This window comes from Pinus tabuliformis, chromosome Q (assembly GCF_031772625.1).
Source record: "Pinus tabuliformis cultivar Carrire ecotype Pingquan chromosome Q, CPIR1, whole genome shotgun sequence".
In the NCBI taxonomy this organism is placed as follows: domain Eukaryota; kingdom Viridiplantae; phylum Streptophyta; class Pinopsida; order Pinales; family Pinaceae; genus Pinus; species Pinus tabuliformis.
The window spans coordinates 416805711-416832566 of NC_142296.1; the positions used below are offsets into that span (position 1 = coordinate 416805711).

Below are 26856 nucleotides of genomic sequence, written 5' to 3' on the forward strand. Positions count from 1 at the left end.
TATTAAACATTAAATAGGTACCATGTGCAGTAATAATAGAATCAACCATCACACATAAGCAACACACTTGAACACCAAGATTTAAGTTGGAAAGCCAATGCAGGGGAAAAACAACCTGTTGTTGTTGTCTCTATATTCTTTTAATATAAAGAATAATATGTTAACAATCTTGTACTGGTGCTGACTCATACCAGTACGCAGGGACGCACTTGCAAAAGGCTACAGCCTTCTCTCGTTTTCCAACTTCTAATGGAAGGGAGCTACAACCCCCTAGCTCTTGTACTAGTCGATGTGTTTACTAGTACGTAGGTGTCAGCCTATAGAAGGCTATGACCTTCTCTCTTCTTCCAGGGACCACGTTTCATTAATTTTCATATTGGATGCTCCTGGTACTATTGATGGGCTGGAATTCTCCGCCAACAGCAAGGGGTACCTCGCTGGTATAGGTTCCCAACTAGAGCATGCACCGTTTGTGATAGGGATCCCTTCTGGTATGTAGGCCCGGCTGCCGTTCAATTTTGTTGAGCTTTCTTCAGAAGGAGGCGAAATATGAACTAAATTGAAAGCATGTACCTCAATAAATACAAGGAAATAATTGACAAATATTTTATGCCACATAAACCATGAATAGCCAGACTATAAACAACATAAATGTTATGTAAAGTTACTGTTAGTGGGCTTCAAATAAGACTCTTGTTTTCCAAGATAAAATTCTTAGTAATTGTAAATCAATTCACAATGATCAAACATTTATGAGCATAAACAAAGGTGTAGTCAAACAGATTATACCAATACCAAAGAAATAGTTCACCAACATGAGCATAGAGTTAGTGAATCAAATACCATTCATACAAAGCAACAAAATTTTTGGAGTATGAGACAGCATATGAGGAAACCGCACATCAAAGAGCTTTCAGGAACATTCGATCCATCAAGTGAAGAAAATACTCATGGCATTAGAACATAAAATATTTGAGGAATCCAATATTGGAAATGTACAATCACTCCTTGTATCAATTAGAAGGACATAAATTCTCTTAAGCAATGTATATATCTCCAAAAGAGTCCTTAGAAAAATCCATTTACAAATGAGGCATGAGGATATATTTATAGGGTGAGAGTGACGCTTGGCCTACCCTTGACTCTTGAACTTCCTCATGACTTTTCATCTACCTGGTGACTTTTGGTATTCCACGTGACCTTTCATATTCACAAACATGTTCTATGCTACTGCAGAAGATGGCAATATATTTCTACCTTCCTTCTGCCTTGGAGCTAGCTTGACTTCAATATCTGTTGTTGACCAAGATCATGCATTTCCACAACATCGATCCCTTGGGTCATTTTAGCAACAAATTGGGCTCAAGTGTCTGCATAAATGACAGGGACTTGCCTTCGCCACTTCAATCCTACACATGTACAAAATCATAAATTAATCATCAAGAAAAAATGTACTTTGATGAAATATAAGATATAAATATCACAATTAATAACGAGCCAGAATTCTTAGCCTTGACATCTCTTGCAATTTCATGGTCACAAATCTGTGCGTTGATACGTTCCATGTCTTGGCATCAATCGTTTCTTTCCTTGAGTTGTTAGATTATCATTGTTATATCACCTTTCATGCTCCTATTCATCCTTGTCGTACATGTTGGCCATTGTTGCATTATGTTGCTTTTAACATTTGCAAAGGTGCTAAGTAAATGATCGGTTGAGGCCTATATTTATAGTCTTAGGTCATGCATGTGGGGTCGCATGGGTCGCAGGGCCTGATATAGGTTAGTGTGCGACCTTTGAGACCCATGCGACCTATGCAACCTGTGAAACCTATGTGACTTATGCGACCTGTCTGACCTATGCGACTTGTGTGACCTGTGCGACCTATGCGACCTGTGTGACCTATGTGAACTTTGCTACATGTGCAACCTATGTGACCTATGTGACCTACGCGACATATGCGACATGTGCGACTTGTGTGAGCTTTGCGACCTTTGCGACTTATGTGTCCTGTGCGACCTGTGCGACCTATGCGACCTATGTGACCTATGTGACCTTTGCTACCTGTGTGACCTATGCGACCTTTATGACCTGTGTGATTCGTGTGACCTATGTGACCTGTGCCGCCTTTGTGATCTTGTGACCTATGCGACCTATGTGACCTGTGCAACCTATGCGACCTTCGCTACCTGTGCAACCTATGCAACCTTTACGATCTGTGTGACCTATGCAACCTATGTGACTTGTGTGACCTTTGCGACCTGTGTGACCTGTGCAACCAGTGCAATCTTTGCGACCTGTGCGACCTTTGCGACCTCTGTGACCTGTGCAATCTTTGTGACCTTTGTGACCTATGCGACCTTTGCGACCTCTGTGACCTGTGCAATCTTTGTGACCTTTGCGACCTATGCGACCTTTGCGACCTTTGTGACCTTTGCGACCTGTGCAATCTTTGCGACCTTTGCGACCTATGCGACCTTTGCGACCTTTGTGACCTTTGCGACCTGTGCAACCTATGTGACCTATGCGACCTATGTGACCTATGTGACTTTTGCTACCTATACGACCTTTGTGACCTATGCGACCTATGCGATCTTTATGATCTTTGCGACCTATGTGACCTGTGCAACCTTTGTGACCTGTGCGACCTTTGTGACCTATGCGACCTGTGCGACTTATGCGACCTGTGCGACCTATGCGACCTGCGACCTACGCGACCTATGCGACCTTTGCAACCAAGGTGACCTGTGCGACCTGTGCAACCTGTGTAACTTGTGCAACTTGTGTGACCTTTGCGACCTTTGTGACCTTTGCGACTTGTGCGACCTATCCAACCTGTGCGACCTGTGAAATCTTTGCGACCTTTGCGACCTTGCGACCTGTGCGAGCTATGCGACCTATGTAACCTTTGCGACCTATGTGACCTTTGCGACCTGTGTGACCTGTGTGACCTGTGCGACCTATGCGACCTGTGCGACTTGTGTGACCTGTGCGATCTTTGCGACCTTTGCAACTTTTGCGACCTGTGCAACCTATGCGATCTTTGCGACCTTTGAGACCTATGCAATGTGTGTGACCTTTGTGACCTGTGCGACCTGTGTGACCTGTGCGACCTATGTGACCTTTGCGACCTATGCAACCTTTGCGACCTGTGTGACCTGTGTGATCTTTGCGACCTTTGTGACTTATGCGACCTTTGCAACCTTTGCGACCTATGCAACCTATGCGACTTATGCGACCTTTGCGACCTGTGCGACCTATGCGACCTGTGACCTATGCGACCTTTGTGACCTTGCGACTTGGTTTGGCTTATGAAAGAGACATGAGTCTTTTCCAGAATTTTATGGGGATTCCCGGTGGTAGCTATGGAAAAGGTGAAGGGGCTTCAAAATTTAGAAGAGTTGGAAAATTTCGGAAGGGTTGTTGTAGCGGCTACAATAATTGGCGATTCACTGGTAGAATTCAGCATCTCGGCCCACATCCCTACAATAGTTTGAGTCTAGATAATGATGCAAGGGAATATTGAACAGTTACTATGGGTACCTGTTACCTTGACCTTTATAGATATGCCTTCTCTTTGTGTCTCATCCAGGTCCTGTTAGTTAGTAAACATCCAATTAGGATTTCACACGTGCCAATGGTCGATGATGATGCAGAGAATGAGGCAGAGGGATTATTATATTTAGAATTTTAAAATAAGTTTATGGTGTTGCTCCACTACCAGCAAGCCTGGAAAGTACCCCGATGGAGTCACTCCAAGAAATCACAAATGTTGCTCCGCTGCCAGCGAGCCTGGACAGTACCCGTGCAGAGTCGTTCCATTACCTCTCTGCGCAGGAAGCCTTTATCAATCCTTTACCCTTTATTTAACTTCATTTTCTTTTATGTGTAAATTTACACTTATTACTGGGTGTTCATTGCGCTAGGGTGGACGAGGGATCCTGACTTATTTTACGAGTAGGAGAGGTTGTTTCTTGTTTGAAAGAAACTAAAATATATCCTTATTTAGGTTTTCCTTCATGTTAAGCTTCCACATCTCATCTCCAGTTAACAAGTGAACAAACAAAACAAGTCATTGAAATAGTCACGACCATGGTGAGCACAAGGTTCAGGTTAAGGGTATAGGTCATTCAAACTGATTAGGGTTCGCCACGAGCAATCTGTTCTTATCTTCCTTGTAAGTAAATTAGACTCGTAGGAAAGATATCCAGGAGGAAACTTTGATGGTTGGTTCTAAGAGAAGCTACCCATTGGCGTGACCATCACAACTTCACACAATCATTAGGGCTCGAGTTTTAATTCTAGGGTTTCTGATGACCAGGGAAGCTCTCCTATGGCTTCAACATGTGCGAAGAGGTCGAAGTAACGCAGTTTAAGGTTTGAGCAAGTGAAAAAAAGGTGTGAGAAATATAGTCACAGTACCAAAGGTTCAAAAGCTTCAGGCTCATGGAGGCTCAATCAGGTGGTATGCGAAATAGAGGGAATTTCCAGGTTAGGTCCAAGGCAAGTGTTTGTTAAGCAAGAAAAAGATGTATGATGTAATGCAGTGGATATGTTAGAAAATTATATATTACAGAGCAATGGAACACATAAAATATTGCAGAAATATAAACACAGAAAACACATAAAACAAGAGAGACACGGATATACGTGGTTCACCCAGTTTGGGCTACATCCACGGAGAAACAGCCAGTCCTTATTTATTGTATTATCCAGCAAACTGAAGAGATACAAGCTACATCAGATCTGTTGTAACACCCTCTTTGCTCTCAATCTCCTCTCTCTTCCTCACCCAAAATATAGATGTGCATAGACGCAGTACAATTCCCTCATATATAGTGAGGGATTGCCTTCTAGGGCAAAAAACCCTAAATTAACCATAACTTCTACCGTCAGATCATCCGCCTAATGAACGGCCCAGATTGACTAGAAATTACTAGACTTTTACAAGGCAATTTTACATCTATTTTTAGCTTCGGGGGCACTGCCCCCGAACCCCCGCCGGGGGACTACTGGCCCTCGGACCCCCCAGCCAAGGGGGATTAGTCCCCCCGCGTGGAGGGGTGTACAGTCTTCCTGGGCTATACATCCGATTGAGACATTTGAATATAGAAGATAGTCAGGCTCCACACCCAACAAGATAGGGCTTATGATGCAATGTAATGCTATGTACAAAAGAGATAAGATAATTTCAATTAAAAGACAAATGTAATGCATATGCAGAGGTTTCACAGATTCCATGTAATAATAAGAAAATGCAACGACATGAGTGCAAAATAAACATGCAGGGAACTAACTACCTACAATAAAGAAAATGAAGCATGAAAAATTTAAATCATAAAGCAAATTCCAATTAGCCAAATAATAAGAAAAACTAAAACCTAACTAGTCTAAAACCCTAAATCCTAATTTAACCAAAGCATAGGTCGGGTTATGTGAAATCAAACTTCCAATGCAGCCACCGCAGCAATTCCCAACCTGCAAAAACAAAGATGACAACAATTAGAATTTGTGGAAAGAGTTGTGCAAAACATAACATGTTTACCTGTAAAGCATGCATAACAGCAAGAACATCTCGTCCACCTACAGGGAAATGTGTTAGAGAATATCTTTCAAGGCGAACTGCAACCCAATCCTGGTAAATCGAAACACAAGCATGAAATTCATATTCATCTAGCCATAACATACATCCGTTTGTGCTTAACCCTAAATCCAATGCAAGTAAGGCAAGATGATGTCAGCTAATAAAGGAATCTGCCAGATTAATCCAATCAGCAACCCTATCATGATGAAGAGGATGATCAACTTGATAACCTTGAAAAGAGGGGCCTCTGTCAGGTGTAACTGAGATCCCTGAGGATTCAAACACAGAAACCCTAATTTCAGAAACCCTAGTTTGAAATTGTTCATGGACTTCGTCAAGGACGTGAGGACCTGACATAACCATCAGCGAAATTTGAAGTGCCTCATCATCCTAGCCAACATCTGAACCTTCAAACGACACGCCATCCAATATTGGTAGCTTCGCAAGGTTTGTAGATGGGTGTATACAGCTATTGTTGGTTGTGACCAGACAATTATCAGTGAAAATATTGTGGATTGGATTCATCGTCTGAATATGAATAGATCGGCAGCTCGACATATCAGATTCTTTAGATTCCAAAAAATGAATTGAATCAACCGAAAGAGTCTCAGGTAGAGGGGAGGTCAAGAGATTTTATCCTTCCCCTATAGGGGATTGTAAGACATCATTTGATTGTGTATGTTGACAGACTGTATTGGTTGGGAGACAATCAAAAATATTCATGACAATGGCCATAGCACCCCCTTCAGCAAACAAATTAGGATATAGAGGTTGATGTGCATCAGTCAAAAGGTGATGGAAATATTTTCTCAGAGAGACATTGCTCGAATCAGAGGGTTTGCAAGATGAGATTGCATCTGACGAGGTGATGTTGAGAGGAGCGTGATGTGCAGAAACCCTAATTTCAGAAACCCTAATTCGACTTGGTTCAGGGGTCTCATCAGGAACGTGAGAACCTGACATAACCATCAGCGGAAGCTGAAGTGCCTCAACTTCCTGATGAGTCCCTAAATGTTCGAAAGGTGGGTCAACAAATTTTGGTGGCTTCGTAGGATCAATAGACGAATACGTAGGATAATCACTAGAGGCATGAGCGAATATATTTCCGGTAAAATGAGAATCGATGAGACCACCAGTTTGATCAAGTTGGGTATCTCATACATAAGGCTCCTCTTCGCTTGGGGGTGAAGAGGGATTAATGAGGGAACAACTTGAGTTGGACAAGATGAAGGGCCCTCTTCTTCACCTATCAAATATTGTGAGTGGCAAAGATTAGGCATAAGGGATTCAGACTCTGCATCCCTTGACTGTGAAACCTCACCCCCATGCACATGATTGCAATTAATGTGAGCAAGATAAAGATATGAATGATCTGAAGGAATCGTCGATGCAGCAGACCCATGGACTAAATCAGGGTAGAATGGATGCACAGGGTCAGATGAAGGAGCACTGATCAGACCCAGACTCATATCCTGCCCATTTATGTTCGCCAAAGAAAAAGACAAATTTACAGGCCTGATGTGTTTCGTGGATTTGATAAGATAGTCAACATTACCTGAGACAAGACCAAAGTCATCATGCACAGGTGAATGAGATCCCGCTATATAGTGAGACGTATGTTGAATGGACTCAATTGGGGTTCCATAAGCAGGAAGAGATGTTATGTGGTTTTCATATTCAAGACCAAAAGAATGTATGAGGGATTTAGAGGCAAGACCATTAGATCCGTTTCCCAGAAAGCATTGTTCATCATTTGAACCATTTACAGCCACAATCTTATTATGTAACAAGTCAAAAGGAGGATGAGAAATCCCACAAACAATAATCTCTTCCTCAGGGGGTTGAGGTTGTTCCAGATTCAAAGAGATAGGCAAAAAAAAATACGGGTAGAATCTAGACACTTTGTAATCTACAAATTATGATAATACTCATGTGAAACAGGACTTGTTTCTAATTGAAAATGTTGTAAAGAAACGAGAACCAATTGTTGAAAATTTATATTCAAATACACCCAGTCGACATCACTTTCAGGAAATTCAAAACAAAGATTGCTTTAACTTTTCATTAGTGTATTTTTCCTTGTTTCTATTTTGAAAGTTATCTTGATAATGTTACATCATCCAAGATTTCTGGTTAAAGGATAATTTTTAAACTATGATTGGAAAAGTTCTAAAATTGCATATTTGGAAAAGTTCTAAAATTGCATATTTTCCCATACTTGGCCTTGTATCTATTTGCAAAACATCATGCTAATGTCATATCCAAGATGCTTTGTTAAATGAATTGAAAAAGCCTAATATTGTATATTCTTTTATATTTTTCCTTGTATGTTTTTCCAACGCATTAGGATAAAGTCATGCTCAAGATACTATGATAATATTAGGTTGAAGATAATAGTAATTTCAAAATATATTTATTATATTAGTGTAGTTTTATATAATCATGAATAGTTATAATTTTAATTTTTTTTTTGAAAAAATATTATAAAAATGATGATAGAAAATATTAATGATATAGACATGGAAATCTATACTCAAAAAATATGTAGTTTAATTTCTAGTTTTGTAAATGTAATCAAGATCATGGATACAAATGGCTTGCTACTTTGTATTGAATTTCTTAACATGTATTTTTTACTAAGAAAATAAGTCAAACCAACTTTGTTTGGCAATATTAAAGTTTAGCTATTTTTGTAGGGCGCCAATGAAAATTTGCTTGAAAGGAGTGCTTTTCAACAACTTGCAAATGGATTAGTGGTTGAATTAGACGATGCATCAAGGGAATTACTCTTGAGGAAGTTTCATTGAATGAGTTCAAAGGCTTTGCATTGTTTTGGATTGGCATACAAGGAAGATTTGGGAGATTTCAATGATTATGATGGAGAAAAACATCCTGCTCTTATGAAATTGTTGGACCCAACCAATTACTCTAATATAGAAAACAACCTTATCTTTGTTGGTCTTGTTGGATTAAGAGTAAGTTTTGACATTTTTAAGGATTATTGTGTCTACATTTTTTCTTGAGTCTCTTATCTTTTATCTAATATGATGCTTGAAATATGGCCCATTGTGGACATTTTAATATGTTTTCCTCCCTACTTTTTCCCCTAGCTTTGTGGTAGGATACCTTCTTTTCTCAATGCATTGTGTTCTTTTCTAAGGAACATACTAACATGGCCAACTTCAATTAATAGGATCCTCCTTGTAAAGAAGTTCGCAAGGCCATTGAGGATTGTGGAGATGCAGGTATTCGATTAATGGTGATAGCAAGTCCATAGTAGAAGCCATATGCCAGGAAATAGGTGTGTTCTATGAAGGTGAGGATCTCGGCGGTAAAAGTTTTACTGGAAAAGAGTTCATGACACTCCCTTTGGATAAGCGCATTGAAATCTTGGCAAAACGAGGTGGTCGGGTTTTCTCTCGAGCATAACCAAAGCATAAGAAGGATATAATTTGGATGCTTAAAGAAATTGGTGAAGTTGTGGCAATGACTGGAGATGGTGTCAATGATGCCCCTGCTTTGAAGCTTGCAGACATTGGAATAGCCATGGGAATTGTTGGGACAAAGGTATGCTTACAATTTCCTCCACAAGATTTTCCATTTACTTCTTTTGTTTTTTTCATTCCCCAATGATTTCTTAGTAGTTTGCATTAACATGAAATTATAATTTATGTTTACAAGGTGTAATTTATAATTTCTAATAATGTTAGTGTCTCCTGCATGTGACCTATTAAGGAAGAATTAAAAAATATGCACATTAGATTTCAGTAGTAGTATTATAAGGTTCTAACTTGTGCTGTTGTTTTCATCGTTATTATTCACTACATTTACTATTCTTTTCAAAATATAAACATGTATTATAAATTTTCAATCTATGTTGCTCATCTTGGTGTTTTTTTGTCGTGTTTTTACCTTAAAACAACTCAAAATTTTATTTAGGCATCGTCTGAAATATTAGGAAAAAAATATTGAGGCCTCTAGGTTATTTTGAATTAGGGACTTGTGCCCTAGTAAGATGGATTAGTAGATGGTTTTATACCCATATTAGTTTTTGGTACACAATTAAATGTGTGTGATATTATAGAAATATCACATTAATAAATCAATCCCTTTCCAAAAGCTAATGAAATAAAAAATTGGGGGATGAATGTTTTGTTACTTTTAAAATTTTATCTTTTCGATTTAAAGTGAAAATTATAACAATTTAATGAAAGATCATTCTTCAATTACATCACTATGTAAGGAATTTGAGGCTTGTACATTGTGTACACATTTCTTTGTGTGTTTTAGGTTGCCAAGGAAGCATCAGATATGATATTCGTTGATGATAATTTCAGCACTATTGTTTCTGCTATTGCAGAAGGTTGTTCCATCTACAACAACATGAAATCTTTCATAAGGTATCCATTTCTATGTCTAGATACAAATATAAAACTTTTTATCGAGTTCATTTTCTTCCAACTTTAGTATACTGCTTTTTTGTACTCTTATTTTTTGGTATGCATTATAGGTACATGATATCATCTAATATGGGATAGGCAGCTTCCATATTTATTACCGCTATGTTAGGCATGCCTGAAGGCTTGATACCTGTGCAACTTTTATGGGTGAATTTAGTCACAGATGGTCCTCCAACAACAACTCTTGGATTTAATCCTACTGACAAAGATAAAATGCAAAAACCACCTCATAAAAGAAATGATGCCCTGATTAGTGCATGCATGGTTTTCCATTACATGGTATTCATCCTTTTATACATTTGGTTGTTTGTTTTTCTTAAAATCTCAAAATTCTGTTTTTTATTCTTTAATCATCATCTTTAATGTTTTTCCCACTCTTTCAATTGCAAATTAGTGGTTTATATGTTGGAATTGCAACAGTAGGTGTTTTTGCTTTGGGGTACACACATGATTCATTTTTAGGGATACAATTCTCTACGAATGGCCACACATTGGTAACCTTTTCATAGCTCAGGTCTTGGGGAGAGTGCCCATCTTGGGAGGGTTTCGAGGTTTCACCGTTTTCCATCGGTGGGAAAACTCTCTCATTTTCAAATCCTTGCGATTATTTTTCAACTGGAAAAGTAAAAGCTGCAACCCTTTCCCTCTTCGTATTGGTGTCCATTGAAATGTTCAACACATTAAATTCTCTATCAGAGGATAATAGTTTGCTCACTATGCTACCTTGGACTAATCCTTGGCTATTGGTGGCAATGTCTATTTCATTTGGACTTCACTTTCTGATCCTTTATGTTCCATTTCTGGCCAATATCTTTGGCATCGTACTCTTGACTTTAAGTGAATGGTGTGTAGTTATAGTAGTTTCATTTCCAGTGATTATGATAGATGAAGTGTTGAAACTAGTCAATAGGAGAATGCGTAAAAGACATAAAAAATACAAACTTGTTTAAACCACCTAGCCATATTAGTGTAAAACAATATATATTCGACCATACTTATTATATAAAGTGTGGATTGACATGTACATATTTTTTTATCTGGACTAATTGGGTGGATGAATGTATCAAGGGAATTATGTATCTACAGATGGCATACATGCCATAAACGTTTTTCTATGTTTGGAATAGTTCTAACTACCTCTATATTTTATAAATAAAAGGAGAGTTAGGGAAATGTAGTGTTGTTATGTCCTTCTGAGATTTCAAAAAATACTTTAAAAACTTGTTTTGCCTTAAAATTTCAATATAATGAATGGCTGAAAAGTTCTTTAGACTTGTGGATTTTATTTTACAAGGATATGAATTCAAGACCTATATCTATGGTAACTCACTAAACTTAGACGCATGTTATTGAATTTTTAATTTTGAATATGAGAAGTTTTCTTATACCATAATTAGGACAGGGTGTGGCTCAAACTAGGTTTCATGTCATAGCTTGAAACTTGAAACAAGTAACATTCAACATGTTTTTGTTGGATGTGAATATTATAACAAATGAGTATCCTATGTTTACATGATTTAAGTATTTTATGTTTATAAATTTATGAATTTATTTTATAATTTAACTTGCCAATTATGGGTAGAAAGTGTTAGATAGGTCATTATTTTCTTTATTCTATTATCAAAATATCTAAACATTACTGACCTTTAAATTTAAGGTTTCTTGATATTGATATGGTCTTATTGTATATTCATTATATTGATAGACATGCTTTGAATGGGATCCACATATTTGTCAAATTTAAACATAAACTAGCATTTGCACCAAATGTTGCAAAGGAAACGATGTGAGGCTGTAGCGTAGGAAAAAGTAGCATAGAAGTAAGAAGATGTGATATATTATGTGATTTAATTGACTATTTAAATTATAAATATGAATTATTTTATTTAAAAGGAAATTTTAGGTTTGGAGAATTGTTTGGATAAAGTAATTATTTTTTGTAGCCTGAGGTCATTATAGATACAATATAGAGTATATTCACTTAAGGACACAATAGATTGACTATATAGGCAGCCATATAATTAATGTAGAAATTATGTTGAGTTATAGCGCAATATTTATGAATATAATGAAGACTATATGTAATGATAATTGCTATCATTGTGAAAGTTATCTACAAGTCAAAATACTTGGAATTATAACAGTGAAAATTGTTGGCCATCGTATGTTGGAGCCGTGAAAGAAATTGCATGAGCCTAATTGAATGTTGATTTGTGAAACCGATCCCATTAATTGGATTACAAGCTAATCTGAAAGAGTGATATGGATTGGGGTTGTTGTAGGTGAAAAAGTGATTGTGAATAATGGAATTGGACTATACAAAGAAAGCTTAAGTCAACCATAGTTAAATCACCTTTGTGGATTTATAGTTTTAGCTTAAGGTTTGACCTTTGTTACAATGAGAGTTGGTGCAACAGGGAGACTATGGTTGGGTGGAGTGTCCCTTTTTCACAATCAGTTAGTAGATACTTCCTAGAAATGTAGGTGTTCATAACTTGCGATTATGTTGTGTTAATGTTGTTTTTTCATGGATTATATTACTTTCAAGTCTGTTAAATTCTATTTGCAAGTTTAAGCCTGCATTTTAAATTTATGATTTACAATGACCAAATGGTTTAATTATATTGTATAAGCAACTTATCTTAATTTCTTGCATCCCCTTATATCAAAGAATTTTGATCCAGAGCAATGTGCATTGACATATAGAATGAACATGTTTGATTTGCAAGCCTAGAGAACGACAAACATCCATTAAAGTTATCATTATTGGATTTAATAAGTAAGTCAAATGATATCCGTGTTTGTTAAAATATTTGTTCAATTGCAATCTTTGGCTCTATTACTGCCAACCATAACATTAATAGGTGAATCTTCGAGTAAAATTCTTAATTCATGCTAAGGTGCAACACACGATAATCATATTTGTCAGGTAAGGATTAACCTGGGTATTGATTTAATATTAGTCCATGTTAGAGGTTTATGGATGTTGTTTGATAGTTGTATTGCACAAATCACCTTGGTCGCAATTTCTTACATGTCACTCATTGAAAATTATTGCAATTAGGGTATGAGGATCAATGATTTCATCATATCATAACAATTTTTTGGCAATGTTCAATTTAGGTTCCAGAGATTGTTCGTCTCATAGAATTTCTTTACTATTATCTATGCCCATAACGATAATGTAGATATCTACATCACTGATTTTCCAACCACAACGTCATCAATCATGTTTTGAGATTATGTTATAACCGAATCAACCACTTTAGCCTCTTATCTATTACTGTAAATCATTTTTTTAATATCATGATTTTGGGAGATTCCTTCCTCATTGTATAACTCAATAAATTTGCTAAGAATATTATGGTTTTGTAGGTGGTTTCTTCTCCTTTCTCCCAATATATCCTTGGTTCTCTCTCTCTCTCTCTCTCTCTCTCTCTCTCTCTCTCTCTCTCTCTCTCTCTCTCTCCAATATCATGATGATGTATTTTGGCTATATATTTGCTCCTAAACTTACACATGAGGGGGGAAATATTATCACCTAAAACTATCTCATATCAAGATACAAGTGATTAATTAAACCAACATCATTAAGGTGAATTGTGGCATTAATATACCCACCAAATTAAGTGCTGAAAAATTATGGAACATTAGATTTTGTATATTTGTGTTAGTTTCCTTCATAAAACTCATGCAATTGCACAAGTTTTCTCCACAAAACTAACACAATTTTCACATTATCCTTCAAAGGCATGAAAGTTACTAAATTCATTCAAAACGACATAATTGATTCAATAAAATATGTCCACATTGCTTCATGTCTAAGTTCCAAAAGGCTCTATTCCATTTTGTCTTTGGTGCGTGTAAATCATGAAGAAACATAGAGATCATTTTTCCTTAAGTGGCCAAAAAATTGTCAAGTCCAACGGGCATGAACCTCCTCCACAATTCAATTATAAAAAAATCCATAGGTATGCATTTCCAAAGTTTTCATCAGAGTTCATAGGTATTTTTATGATTGTACTTTAATTCTTGAGTTCCACCTTCTTGAGAATTATTTCATTTTACATGTGTGTGCGGGGGGGAGAGAGAGACTGAGAATCATCAGGGACCCTCCTAAGGAGGAGGAAGATCCCACTGCTTGTTGCTTCTTCTTAGTGTTTTAAAACATCATTTTATGTTAGCATTGTCTTAATAAAGGTATACTTGATTCATTATTCAATGTGTCATTTTTTCTTGGTCATTTTATTTTTTCATATTTGTTTTTCTTATTTATTTTTACGATGCAACATACTAAGTCCATTAATTGGACAGATACTTTTTTTATCACCTTGGCTAAACAATTCTCTCAACACACATTCACTAAACTCTCAACTCTCAATAATTCATTATGGGAAATAATGGAACACTTACAAATCAAGAACTTCTAACTAAAATTGAGCGGGGCAGTTCATTTACTGATCATCTTCCATGAATGATCACATCAATAATGATAATTAAAAATGCACAAGTGTTACCAATAACAACAATTTGAAAATAAAACCTATGCTAAAACCTCTAATGGCTCAAATTTTTTAGTTATAGGAAACATTTGTTGAAACCTCGACTATGAATGGCATAGGTTGCACTAGATGGTTTTTCGAAAAAAAATCTCAATCTTACAACACTAAAATCCTTTGTAAAAACATATGGGACAAGGTGTTTTTCTCCTGTTGATTGGGAGGGGGGGTGCATGTTCATAGTTCTAGGTCCATCCATTAAAGCACCAATAATCACACTTGCTATGAATGACATAAGTGTTGGGAATAATACTAAGGGGGGTTCGGGGGGGGTGAATCAGTGTTTACAAATCAATAACTTTTTCATTTCCATAATCAGATTTATATATGCTACTTCAGTGAAGGGAACTTGCGTGTGCACGCAACTATTATTAAGGCAACCAACGTATATCCAATGAACTTATGATTCAGTTAATTCATCATATGTTGATCTTTAATCAGTGCATCAGTACTTTATTAAACATTAAATAGTAACCATGTGCAGTAATAACAGAATAAACCATCACACATAAGCAACACACATGAACACCAAGATTTAAGGTGGAAACCCAATGCAGGAGAAAAACCACATGTTTTTTTTGTCTCTATCTTCTTTTAATATAAAGAATAATCTATTTACAATCTTGTATTGGTGCAGACTCATACCAGTACGCAGGCACCCACCTGCAGAAGGCTACAACCTTCTCTCGTTTTCCATCTTCTACTGGAAGGGAGCTACAACCCCCTAGCTCTTGTACTAGCCGATGTGTTTACTAGTATGTAGGCGCCGACCTACAGAAGGCTACGACCTTCTCTCTTCTTCCAGGGACCACGTTTCATTAATTTTCAGACTGGATGCTCCTGGTACAAAACAACACAATATGAAGGCCTCGTTTCATCAAATTTTCACACTGGACCCATCAGTAACATTGAAGCTCAAAATCAATCACCACTGCAATACATCCATCAAATGCATCTGCATCAACCAATCACTGAAACTCAATCATGAATCTCTGATATAACTGAAACCCAATCATCAATCTTTGAATCAACCATAACTTAATCAATCAATCACTGAAACCTCTGACATACTGAATCAAACAATCACTGAACCTCTCACACAACTGAATCAATCATTCACTGAAACCTCTCACATACATAATCAAACAATCACAACTAAATCAACCATTCATTCAAACTTAATCAAATTCAACCAATCAATTGGAATAGAAAGATCACTGTAGTCAGTACACAGATCTGAACCTAGAACATTGCATTAACAACCAGAACCAACTGTAACATCAAAAGTCATGTGTCAAAATGTATACGCTCCTTCAATGGAGCCAACCTGCATGTATACGCTACATCCTTTAGCCCAACCTGCGTATACCTCTAAAGATACTGAATCATAAAACCTCTGAACCACAATTGTACCAACCAGTAACAATTTGAAGATCTACTGTCAAATTATAGATATCTAAATAGACAACAACAAAGATCACCCTTCTCACTTAATCAATCAATCAATCATACTCAATCTCCTTATGCATTCAGTTCTACTTTCAGATCTAAGAAGACATCATTGGCAGACAGCAATTAAACAACAACACTAGTTAGATAGATCAGACATCTCTGAACAATAGGCTTTTCTTTTGCATACGATTCTTGGAAGTGTCGAACCAGTGTATAAACGTGAATTTACCAAGGCAAACCAATGTACAAATCTGTAGATAAAAACTTATAACTTCACAGCTTTTCTAGTCTTCAGATATACCCATATAATAGCATTTAAAGCACAAAACATTTGTTAACACTCAGATCTAGCCTATCCATTATCATATCTCATAATGATAAGTCATTATGATCCTGATCCATCATTAGATCTCATCCATCATCAAACACTCAGGTGCATACTTAGTCTAGATCAAGCAAAGCACCAGAAATGCATAACATGCATAATTGCTTTTGATCTAACACTTCATAATGTAGAAATTCCTACTATAGATCAACAGATTATGCAAGATACTAAAACACAATACAAGATCTACTTCTACAACACTTTGCGGAAGCTTAATTAATTTGAGCACGATTAATGAGAACACGTATAACTGAGAATGAGAAGCAATCACACATAACACAGAAGAAATAGCCTAGGGAAAGCCTCAGCCTAAAACCCCAATCTCTATATTATCATACAAGTGGAAAATAGTCACAGAATTACACAAAGCCTTAGCTTGGAAGCCAACCAGCTCTCAGTATAATCCCTCTGCTGCTCATAGACAGTCAAAGGCCTCTCACAAACCCTCTCCTCTGCCCTCCAAGCCTTCTATTTCTTTGCGCAATTTTCCTTGGGGTCCAGTGCAGCCACTTGTGTGAATTGGCCTCTTCACACACTCACTAACCTCTGATCCAACTGCGCAATCCTGAAGGAGATAAATCCTCATCATGGATGAGCTTCCTTTATAGGAAAAATATTCATCCAACTGATAGTACACTGTCCCTTCTTTGATCTCAACTGGGTCTCTGTCTGAACTGACATGCATGAGTTATTCATGAGAGAATATTCAGTTATCTGAAGTGCAACAGTTATATGAAAGCATGCATTAACTAACTAAACTTACTTAATTTAAACAAATTGTTTAAATCAATTATAACTGGACTTGACTCAGTTAACTGAGCCAACTAATTAATACTCAATTTAGAACTCATCCTTATCTCTTTAACTAATGGATAAATTCCTCAATTAATAGATAAATTGTTGCATGTCTTCACATAGACTTCATGTTTGATTTTTCACAACTAATTAACTCATGGAGAATTAATTAATTTATTTTCAAATAGCTATTAAGTTCAAATTCGAATTTTACTTCCTATTTTTATTCCAGGGACTGACTAAAATAGGAATCCATCCTAAACTGCTAAAAATAGAATGTTAATTTTTGCACTTCCATTTTTCATTCCCTGTTGCTCAATCCAGCACTGGTACCCAAATTGCTATTTATAGTAGTGCTATTTTTAGCACTTCTATTTTTAGCATTTATTGTTTCCATTTTCAACACTCCCTCTCAACAAGAAAGGCTTCAACTCGAACCCGGTCCTGTACCTTTGGAATGTTCTGCATGCAACACTTCTACCAAGTGTGGTTGCTACAGCAACTCTCGGAACAAAAAAAAGCTCCCCACTGACCTCTCAGTTGGGATAGAAACATACTCTGACGTTGAAGCTCTACCTGCTGCTGACAAGTGCTCCCTCTCTGACCTCTGAGTTGCTGCAACACTCCATGCATCTCGCACCGTTGCACACCTCTCTGTGCCATCCTGCACTGGTGCAACACTCTTGTGCCTCTCGCATTGTTGCATCCTGCTAGCTCTACACAGTCCTGGGACTCCTGCATTGTAGCTCTCTCTACTGCTCCATCCGCATCTGTATCTACCCACTCAGCCAGTCTTGCTACTCCTCATCGGGGCTCCTATAGCAAAGTCAAATCAAAGAGGTTGGGTACCTCAAGGATCCTGCCCCTATTCTAGCGTTCTTGGGACGATCACTCCACATCGCCCCACCTCCTACCTGGAGGTATGGATGCATGTGATCCCCCTACTCACCTGGCTCGAAATTTCCCCCTACTGGAGGTCTCTGCATGAGTGGATGCCTCCACTCGGTCTCCTCTCGACTTCCCCAGTTGTGACTGCTCCACAACTTCCTGAAACTGCTTCACCAATTGTGGCTCCTCCACAATTGTCTGAGACTTCTTCTGGCGCTGCATGTTGAGAGGTAATGTACTCTCCCTCTCAACCACCAAGTACCTAAGCTTTGCCTTGCTCCTCAAGGCTTTGCATGCATCTTGTACCTCAAGTGCATACAGGTTCTTGGCTAGCACACTAATCTGTTTCATCTTTCCCGCTGTCATGAAATTTTCTGGAAAAAGAGCTGATTTTAAATCAGCGATATCTCCCTCATCCGAACTCCGATTCAACTGATTTTTTTTTTTTTGAATTTGGGTCTTTTTCCACAAGGAATCCAAATCTGTTATTTGTTTCTGAAAATTTTGTACATAAATTTTCAGATCTGCTATGCAAACTCTCGACCCAAAACTTAAAACTTTGAAATCTCCTCTTAGTATACTGTTCTCTCATTTGATCACCTTTGCTCTGATACCATGTAGAACCTTTTCTACAAAACCTCACTCTAATACCATTTTTCAACACATAAGATATTCATTACTTGTGCACTTAGCCCTTTGATCTTCTCCTCGTTATATAGTTTTAGCCTTTCTCAATACCTCGGAACAAAATAACCCTTAGAACCTATGTATTCTTAGACAAGATCAAATAATCGTTACCTCGCTCAATATTGTGGGCTAATACCATGGTATTGACCCTTGGTATTATTTAATCTAAAATTTCCTTTATTTTCCAGCCCATACACGTTTTTCCTTTTGTGAAAGTGCGTGCATATGTATACACTCTTTTTGTACAGTGAACCTGCTTATACAACTTAACATACCTGAAAATGTCATTTTTCTTCAACTTCTTGATTCTGGTCTATAGTCCTTTGTTCTTTCATCCTATTCTTTGTACCATTACTTTGTTCCCTCTGAATAGACCTATTATAATGTGATTTGCCATTGTACATTACCTCTGAACTAATTCCTTTGAACTGCCCTGCATTCTGTCACATCTGATAACTCTCCTGTAGATTCATCTAGTTACCATATACAAGTGAGTTGTTCTGCTACAAGTGGGTTGCCATCAAGTACAACACATGTATCATAATGCCAACAATATCCCCCTTTGGACTTGATGGCAACCATATTGGTGTTGATTACTTCAAGTTGTAGAACCTATTAGATGTGTCAAGCAACACCAAGATACTCTCTCCCTTTGACATCAAGGGAAAACAACGGACCAAGATATTCTCTCCTTATGAGATCAAGGGCAAAGGGTTGACCAAAATGAAGACTTCCATATCTCAACAGTTGAATATGAGCATTGATCATGCTTCCCCTAGGCACATGCTAAATTCTCTGATTAAACTCCCCCTTTGTACATGCTGAGGTGCACTAAACCGACCATGCTCCCCCTGAGCACATGCAGAGTTTGCAAAATATCTTCTAAAAAGAATAACATGACTCTACAACTCAACTATGTGAGTATGACCTTCCTATCACCAATGACTCATACATACATCAATCTTCCAACCAAGTGGGGATATACCAAATTTGCTTCATCTACCCAACCAAGTGGGAATATACCAATTGTTTATACATGACTGAAATATAGCAATTATTACATCATCCTTCCCATGCATAGTGGGGGTACAAATTACATTAGATGACCAAAAAGGACTCATTAAAAGACTATGACATACAGAGACATATTATTACATCATGGGCCTTTACATGACCTTTACATCAAACGCTATGACATTTATAACAAAGACCAAATATCTAAACAAGACCATGATAGTTATCAACAACTATCATACACCATATATGCTCTGCACCATAAGCATCTGTCAGCAGCATCCAAACTAGCAACCTATATATTTCCATCATCAGTTCCCAAGATATGATAATGTAAATATCATCAATCTATGACATAGTATTCCGCATATAGATATCAACTCATCCTCTTGATCTCATCAAGATCAACTTGCTTCGTTTCCTTAGTAGAAAGAGCCTTATCATAACCTTCCATGTCCAAGAAGTAACACAAAATCATTCACATCATATCATATGTATGTGAAAACACCATAGTCATCATATATGATCATAACATCATCATCAAGAACTGCATGATCTTTCCACAAGAACCCTCAATATATCAACCATGTAGCATCACTAGGGAACATCCCACATATGATAAGCATCAACCATGATAATCAACGTATGTGAATATCAAACCTATCATCATAAAGTCTGGAAAGCATCGGATAATTCTGCATCTTCCCCCCTTACAACCATAAGCATGCAACCCTTACTGGAATTCACCAACCTCTTCATTTGTCCTGCACTTACAAGGCTGGCATTGATTTTAGTTTGATGAGCCCTTACAATATATTCTACCCCATCTTTTGTGATTTGGTATTTGTTTTCATGATGGAAGAAGATTGCCTTTCTATCATAGAGATATGGACTCCCTAACACCATGCCACAGATATCCAATGGTATCACATCAAGTTTTACCTCATTCGCTAACTTAGAAGCGATCACAAATTTAACCTTACACTGCTTAGTTACATTCAGTTTTGCTTTATCATGTATCCATCCAAGAGAGTAAGGTTTTGGATGTGGTTTGGTTTCCAAGCCTAGCTTCTTTACCAAGGACTCTGAAATTAAGTTTGCTTGGGATCCGGTATCAAATAGAGTTTCCACTTTTGTATGATTTATGATAACTCTAATATGAAATAGCTCAATTCTCTTTCGTTCATTAGGAAGAGACTCATATATTGAACTAGTGCCTTCATGTGATTCAGAATTAACATGAGTTGTAAGAGTACCTTTTGTTCCTGCTGCTATGATTAATGCTTCATCTCCAGAATCAGATCCAAGGTCTTGCTACACAGTTGCCACTATCTTCTGCTTGCCTTTTCCTCCATACTTCTTTGGTCTCTTTTCCGGGTACAGTTTCCAACAATGATCGTCGTCATGACCTTCCTTTTTGCAGTGAGTGCAATAAGGTCTTTCTCCTTCATATTTCTTGGTTGATGCCATCCTCTTCTCCTTTTCTTTTCCTTTCACTTTGGGTTTGCCAATTTGAGGTTTGAAAGATGGTTTCTTGAAATGATCATTTCTTTCATTTTTGCCTTTGTTCTCAAGATGAATGGCCTTTACACTGGCCGATTCAATAGTAGTTGGTTCAAACAATAATAATGAATGTCTAAGGTAACTATGTAATGATCCAGTATACTTAGTTACTACTTCAGGTGAGTCAAGTGCAATGCCCAAATTAAGTGTCTGTTTTCTAAATTCCTCTGTAAAGCTTTGAACATCATGACCTCTGCCTTGCCTTAAGTATTTCCAATCCATTAAGGCTTTTTGTTTATAACCCAAGGGATAAAATTGTTCCTTTAATGCAGAAATGAAACTAGGCCATGAGGAAAGAAGCTTACCCACACTCTTACTGCTTCGCAATTTTCTCTTCCACCAAACAAGAGCGGTGCTACTCAGCCGAAGAGAGGATAGCTTAATATTTGCCTCGTCCTATTCAATCTGCTAAATCCCGCAGTAGATTTCAATCTGCCTAATCCAGTTATTAAGCTTTTCTGCATTACTTTCATCGTTAAACATGGGAAGATCAAATTTGACATCTAATTTAAAGAAAGGTTTCTTAGATGCATCCCTTGAATTTCTATGATGATGGTGATGAGAGGAAGAAGAATTTTCACTCGTGGAAGGAGGAGGGGGTTCTTCTCCACCATTTCCATGCACTGAACCTTGTTCTTCTAGATTTCTCTCTTCTTCTTTCTCCAGCCTTGAAAGCAACTGACTGACATTTTTTGCCATTGTATAGAAGGTTTTGCGGAAATTGCGCTCCTCTTCATGACAAGCCTCTTCATTTGCCATGTTTCTCCTTCGATGTGCACGCCTCGCTTCGGGATCGAAAGACTTTAGTTTCCCTTCGCCTCTTCAGAGATTGTTTCTTGTTAGCATACAAACATGCAATTCACATCTAAAAAGACCTGCTCTGATACCACTTGATCCAAGATCTTTTGCTTATAGATGTGTTAAAGAATTACATGCATAAATTGTAGCTTAACATAGAAATTTAATGTGCACATGAGAGAAGAGGAGAAACACATAAAACATGAAAGAAGACAACAAGACTTGATAACAAAGTTCGTCTGACTTGGACTACGTCTCCGAGCCCTGCTCGATCAATGGAGAGGCCTTAATTCATTAAGTGGCATGAGAAAGAAGAGTACAAGCATCAGTTACAAAAAAGGAGTTTTATACCTCCATATTGAAAAATGGCCGAAAAATGCAGAACTCTAATGGAGAAATGGATAGCGCCATTGCATTCGTGGCATTGAGAAACGCTGAAACCATATAAAATTTGTCAAAATCTGACAAAGTGAAAATTCAGCGCTCCTGCAAAATCTGCCTTGAACTGCGTGCACTGCCTCCTCTCTGCCTGGGCGCACTGATGAACTGAGTTTTAAACTAAAAAAATGTTGACAAACTTCTCAATAATTTTGTTGGCTGAGTTGGTTCTAGGATTCGGTTATGATGGAGGAGGTCGGGTGGTCAAACCCCACCTCCTCCTTTTTTAATATAACAAATCCTTTATTTAAAATATGGGTTGGGTTGGGCCCGCTTTGGGCAGCCCGCCCACCGTACCTACCTCCGGCTCCAACTTTTTTAGGCAGTGGTTGAGGCTGGGTCCACGCCCCAAGGGCTGGCCCATGCTTTACTTGGCAATGGTGGTTTGCTTTTGTTTTGAATGGGTTGGGTCTGCGCCCCAAGCGCCGGCCCACCCAAACTCTCCAATTAATACGATGGTTCCATGGGATGTGGGGAGGGGTCAAAGGTCGTGGCCCGCCCCTCCATAAATATTACGTTGAATGGTTGGGGTGGCGGGGTTGGTGGCCTGCCACCCCCCTTTTTTATATTTTTTTATTTAATAAAACAATATGTTTGTTTGTAAAAATTCCAATTTTAAGCCGAAGGAGTCATTTTAACAAGGCGAAAATTTCGCCCAGAATCTGGCCGGAGTTGGCCAGATTCCATCCGTCGGAAAAGTCCAAATTGTGTCTTCATTAATCCTGCCCAGTGAGCAAAAAGTCAACCCAACTTTGACTACCTCTATCTTCTTCATCCGAACTCGGATTGGAGTGTGATTCACACCATTGGAATCAGGGCGACCGGTACTTCGATCTAATGTCAAGTTAATCATCTTTCCACCACTTTGAATTTTGAACCTTTGGCATGCCACTGGCGTCTAGAGATCCACCTGAATTAGCTAAGGTCTACTTCTACACATATACCTGCAAAGGTGTAAACCCTTTCCTCCACTCGTTGGATATCAGTCTTGATATACTACCCAATGTTGTTTCCTATGCCTGCTAGGACCAGGTTGTCCCAAAAATGGAGGGGAAGTTTGTGCAGCCGAACCCAAACCGGCATTCTAGAGATGACCATGGTATTTGCATCAAATTCTGGAAACCAGGGAATGGTGAAGAGGCCCGTCGAACCCCGGAACTATGGTCCTTCCTGTAATATTGTGTCTCTAGCCTCAAATATTGGAAACTTTACAATAAAGTAATCTTTGCAGCATAGATGAATTTCACAATCTAATAAACAGTTAGTTAAATTCTAATGAAAATTTTCTACTGGTTTTGGCCAGAAGCAGTTGAATCGACATATAATGGTTTGTGATTCCAATAAGGCACAATGCTCATCTATTTCTGGATTGTCTATGTTTAGTTTTTGGGTGTAGTTTAGTTTCTCCACTATGTATGGGCTTGGTGAATTTCCTACTTGTTTTGTTGGTTCTATGGCTGCCTTTTTTCCCTATAATATGCTCTTGAAGGATAGTCCCCCATTTGAATGCTTCTGTTTTTACTCTGTGCCTTTTGATGTATTGCACCCAAAACCCCCACCTGCGTTTTTTTATTTTACTAGGTGCCGCAACTCCTCCCTTGAGTCTCGAGTTTAGGATTATGGTGGAAACTGGTAAGATGTGATAATCCATTAGGAGCTAGTTATGCTGCAATTTTATGCCCCCATATAACAAGTTTTGAATATGCACAGGGTATCCAGTTTTTAGTGTGATATATTGCTTCAGATGCATCACTATGTTTGATATATTTACCCAAATGAATAACGAACTCTCCACATGGATTTTTAGGAAAATTTCAATGCAGGCAGTGATTACCAGTGGCTTGGGGCCGATATCTTCCTTGTTGCCACATGGTTGTATTGCTTAACAAATATATAATTTTACCACAATCACCGTCAATACCAAAATTAAAAAATTTATTTAAATATTTTAAAAAATGGCGGATAACCAAAAATTGGACACAAGTAGAGCGTTCATGTTACCATGCACTTTCCAAGCTCCTTCCGTTCTCGTTATCATTACGTACTTTCATGTCTCACTTAAATGGTGGTAATGGTGATTGAAAAAATATCCCCAAAATCCCATTGACCTCTAATGCCTCAGCTCTTTACTTGGGGACGCATACATCTAATCCCATAGATTTAAACGAACATCGCAATGTTGTTCGACTAGCCTTTGTTAAGCTCCACTAATTTATGAATAATTGCTGCCTACAATTATGGAATTTAAACTGCAGTCTTTCCTTAACTAAATGTAAAATAATTATAACAACGATTCTGCATGCGGAAAAAATTCAATGAATCGTTGAAACTTAATGCCCAGGGATACGAATTACCTCCAGCCATTGGTGAAACTCTTGATGCAACTTCTTTATGAAAAACCACGCTCCAGCTATCCAAGTAAAAAGAAAAGAATGCAGAAATTCTGAAGGCACTTCCAAGCTCTGCTATCTCAGCTAGATGGTGTAAAAAACTGAAGGGGATTGAGATGAGAGCTTGGGGACCAAACAGATGAATTTATAGCCAAGCTTCCATCAAGCTTCTGATAGCTATGTGTCAGATGTCCCACAGATCAAGGCAGAGAACTCCAGATGGAGTAATGGACCACTTCAGTAGCTCCCAACAATAAATTTATTAACTGCAGTTGATTTCCTTAACTTAAGGAAACTACTGCAACGATTCTGCATGCGGAAAAAATTCAATGAATCGTTGAAACTTAATGCCCAGGGATACGAATTACCTCCAGCCATTGGTGAAACTCTTGATGCAACTTCTTTCTGAAAAACCACGCTCCAGCTATCCAAGCAAAAAGAAAAGAATGCAGAAATTTTGAAGGCACTTCCAAGCTCTGCTATCTCAGCTAGATGGTGTAAAAAACTGAAGGGGATTGAGATGAGAGCTTGGGGACCAAACAGATGAATTTATAGCCAAGCTTCCATCAAGCTTCTGATAGCTATGTGTCAGATGTCCCACAGATCAAGGCAGAGAACTCCAGATGGAGTAATGGAGCACTTCAGTAGCTCCCAACAATAAATTTATTAACTGCAGTTGATTTCCTTAACTTAAGGAAACTACTGCAGTTGGTTTCCATAAGTTAAGGAAAGACTGCAGTTTAAATTCCATAATTGTAGGAAGCAATTATTCATAAATTAATGGAGCTTAACATTCTCCCACTTGGTCCATACTTCCAAACTTAATGTCTCAACTTAAAAACCATTGATAATCTATATTAAGTAATAGATACATGAATCATGGTGATAAGTCCTCTAATAACGAGTATTATCTTCCATGTATTACTATGTATTTATTCTTATTATAATTTATGTGGCAACAATTTCTTAATGAATAAACCTTATGTTTATTCTTGGTCCTTCTTAAATGAATTTTCTCAAATCAACTTAAGGTGCACATAAATATGAGAAAAAACATCACAATAATTAAGAATTTCATTAAAATAACATTGTCCATACAATGAGAAACTACATAATGGAACCAAGTCCCATATTCATTACATGATCTTTGAATTTAAACGGTGGCATGCCCTTAGTCAAAGGATCAGCGATCATTAACTCAGTGCTGACATGCTCAATGACCACTTTCTTTTCTTTAACACGTTCCCTTATAGCTAAATACTTAATGTCGATGTGTTTATTTCGACTCCCACTTTTATTGTTTTTAGCCATAAAAACAGCAGCTGAATTATTACAATATATTCTCAATGGCTTAGAGATAGAATCCATAATTCTAAGCCCAGAAATGAAACTCCTAAGCCATACACCATGTAAAGTAGCCTCAAAACAGGAGACGAACTCGGCTTCCATAGTGGAAGTGGCAATCAAGGTCTGCTTGGCACTCCTCCATGATACAGCTCCACCGGCCATCATAAAAATGTAACCTGATGTTGATTTACGTGAATCAACACATCCAGCAAAGTCAGAATCTGAGTAGCCAATTACTCCCAAGTTGTCCGTCCGTCTATACATAAGCATGTAGTCTTTGGTTCCTTGAAGGTACCTCATTACTTTCTTTGCAGCGCTCCAGTGGTCTAAACCTGGATCACTCTGATATCGTCCCAACATTCCCACAACAAATGCAATGTCAGGTCTTGTGCAGACTTGAGCATACATTAGGCTTCCGACAGCAGAAGCATATGGAATGTTCTTCATTTGTTCCCTTTCAAGGTCGTTCCTTGGGCATTGGTTCAAATTGAACCTA

General features: G+C 37.8%; 1 pseudogene; it reads left to right on the forward strand.

Moving 5' to 3' along the window:
• Nucleotides 1-1415: 1415 nt before the first annotated feature.
• Nucleotides 1416-10994, forward strand: LOC149219974 (calcium-transporting ATPase 2, endoplasmic reticulum-type-like; annotated as a pseudogene).
• Nucleotides 10995-26856: the final 15862 nt, after the last annotated feature.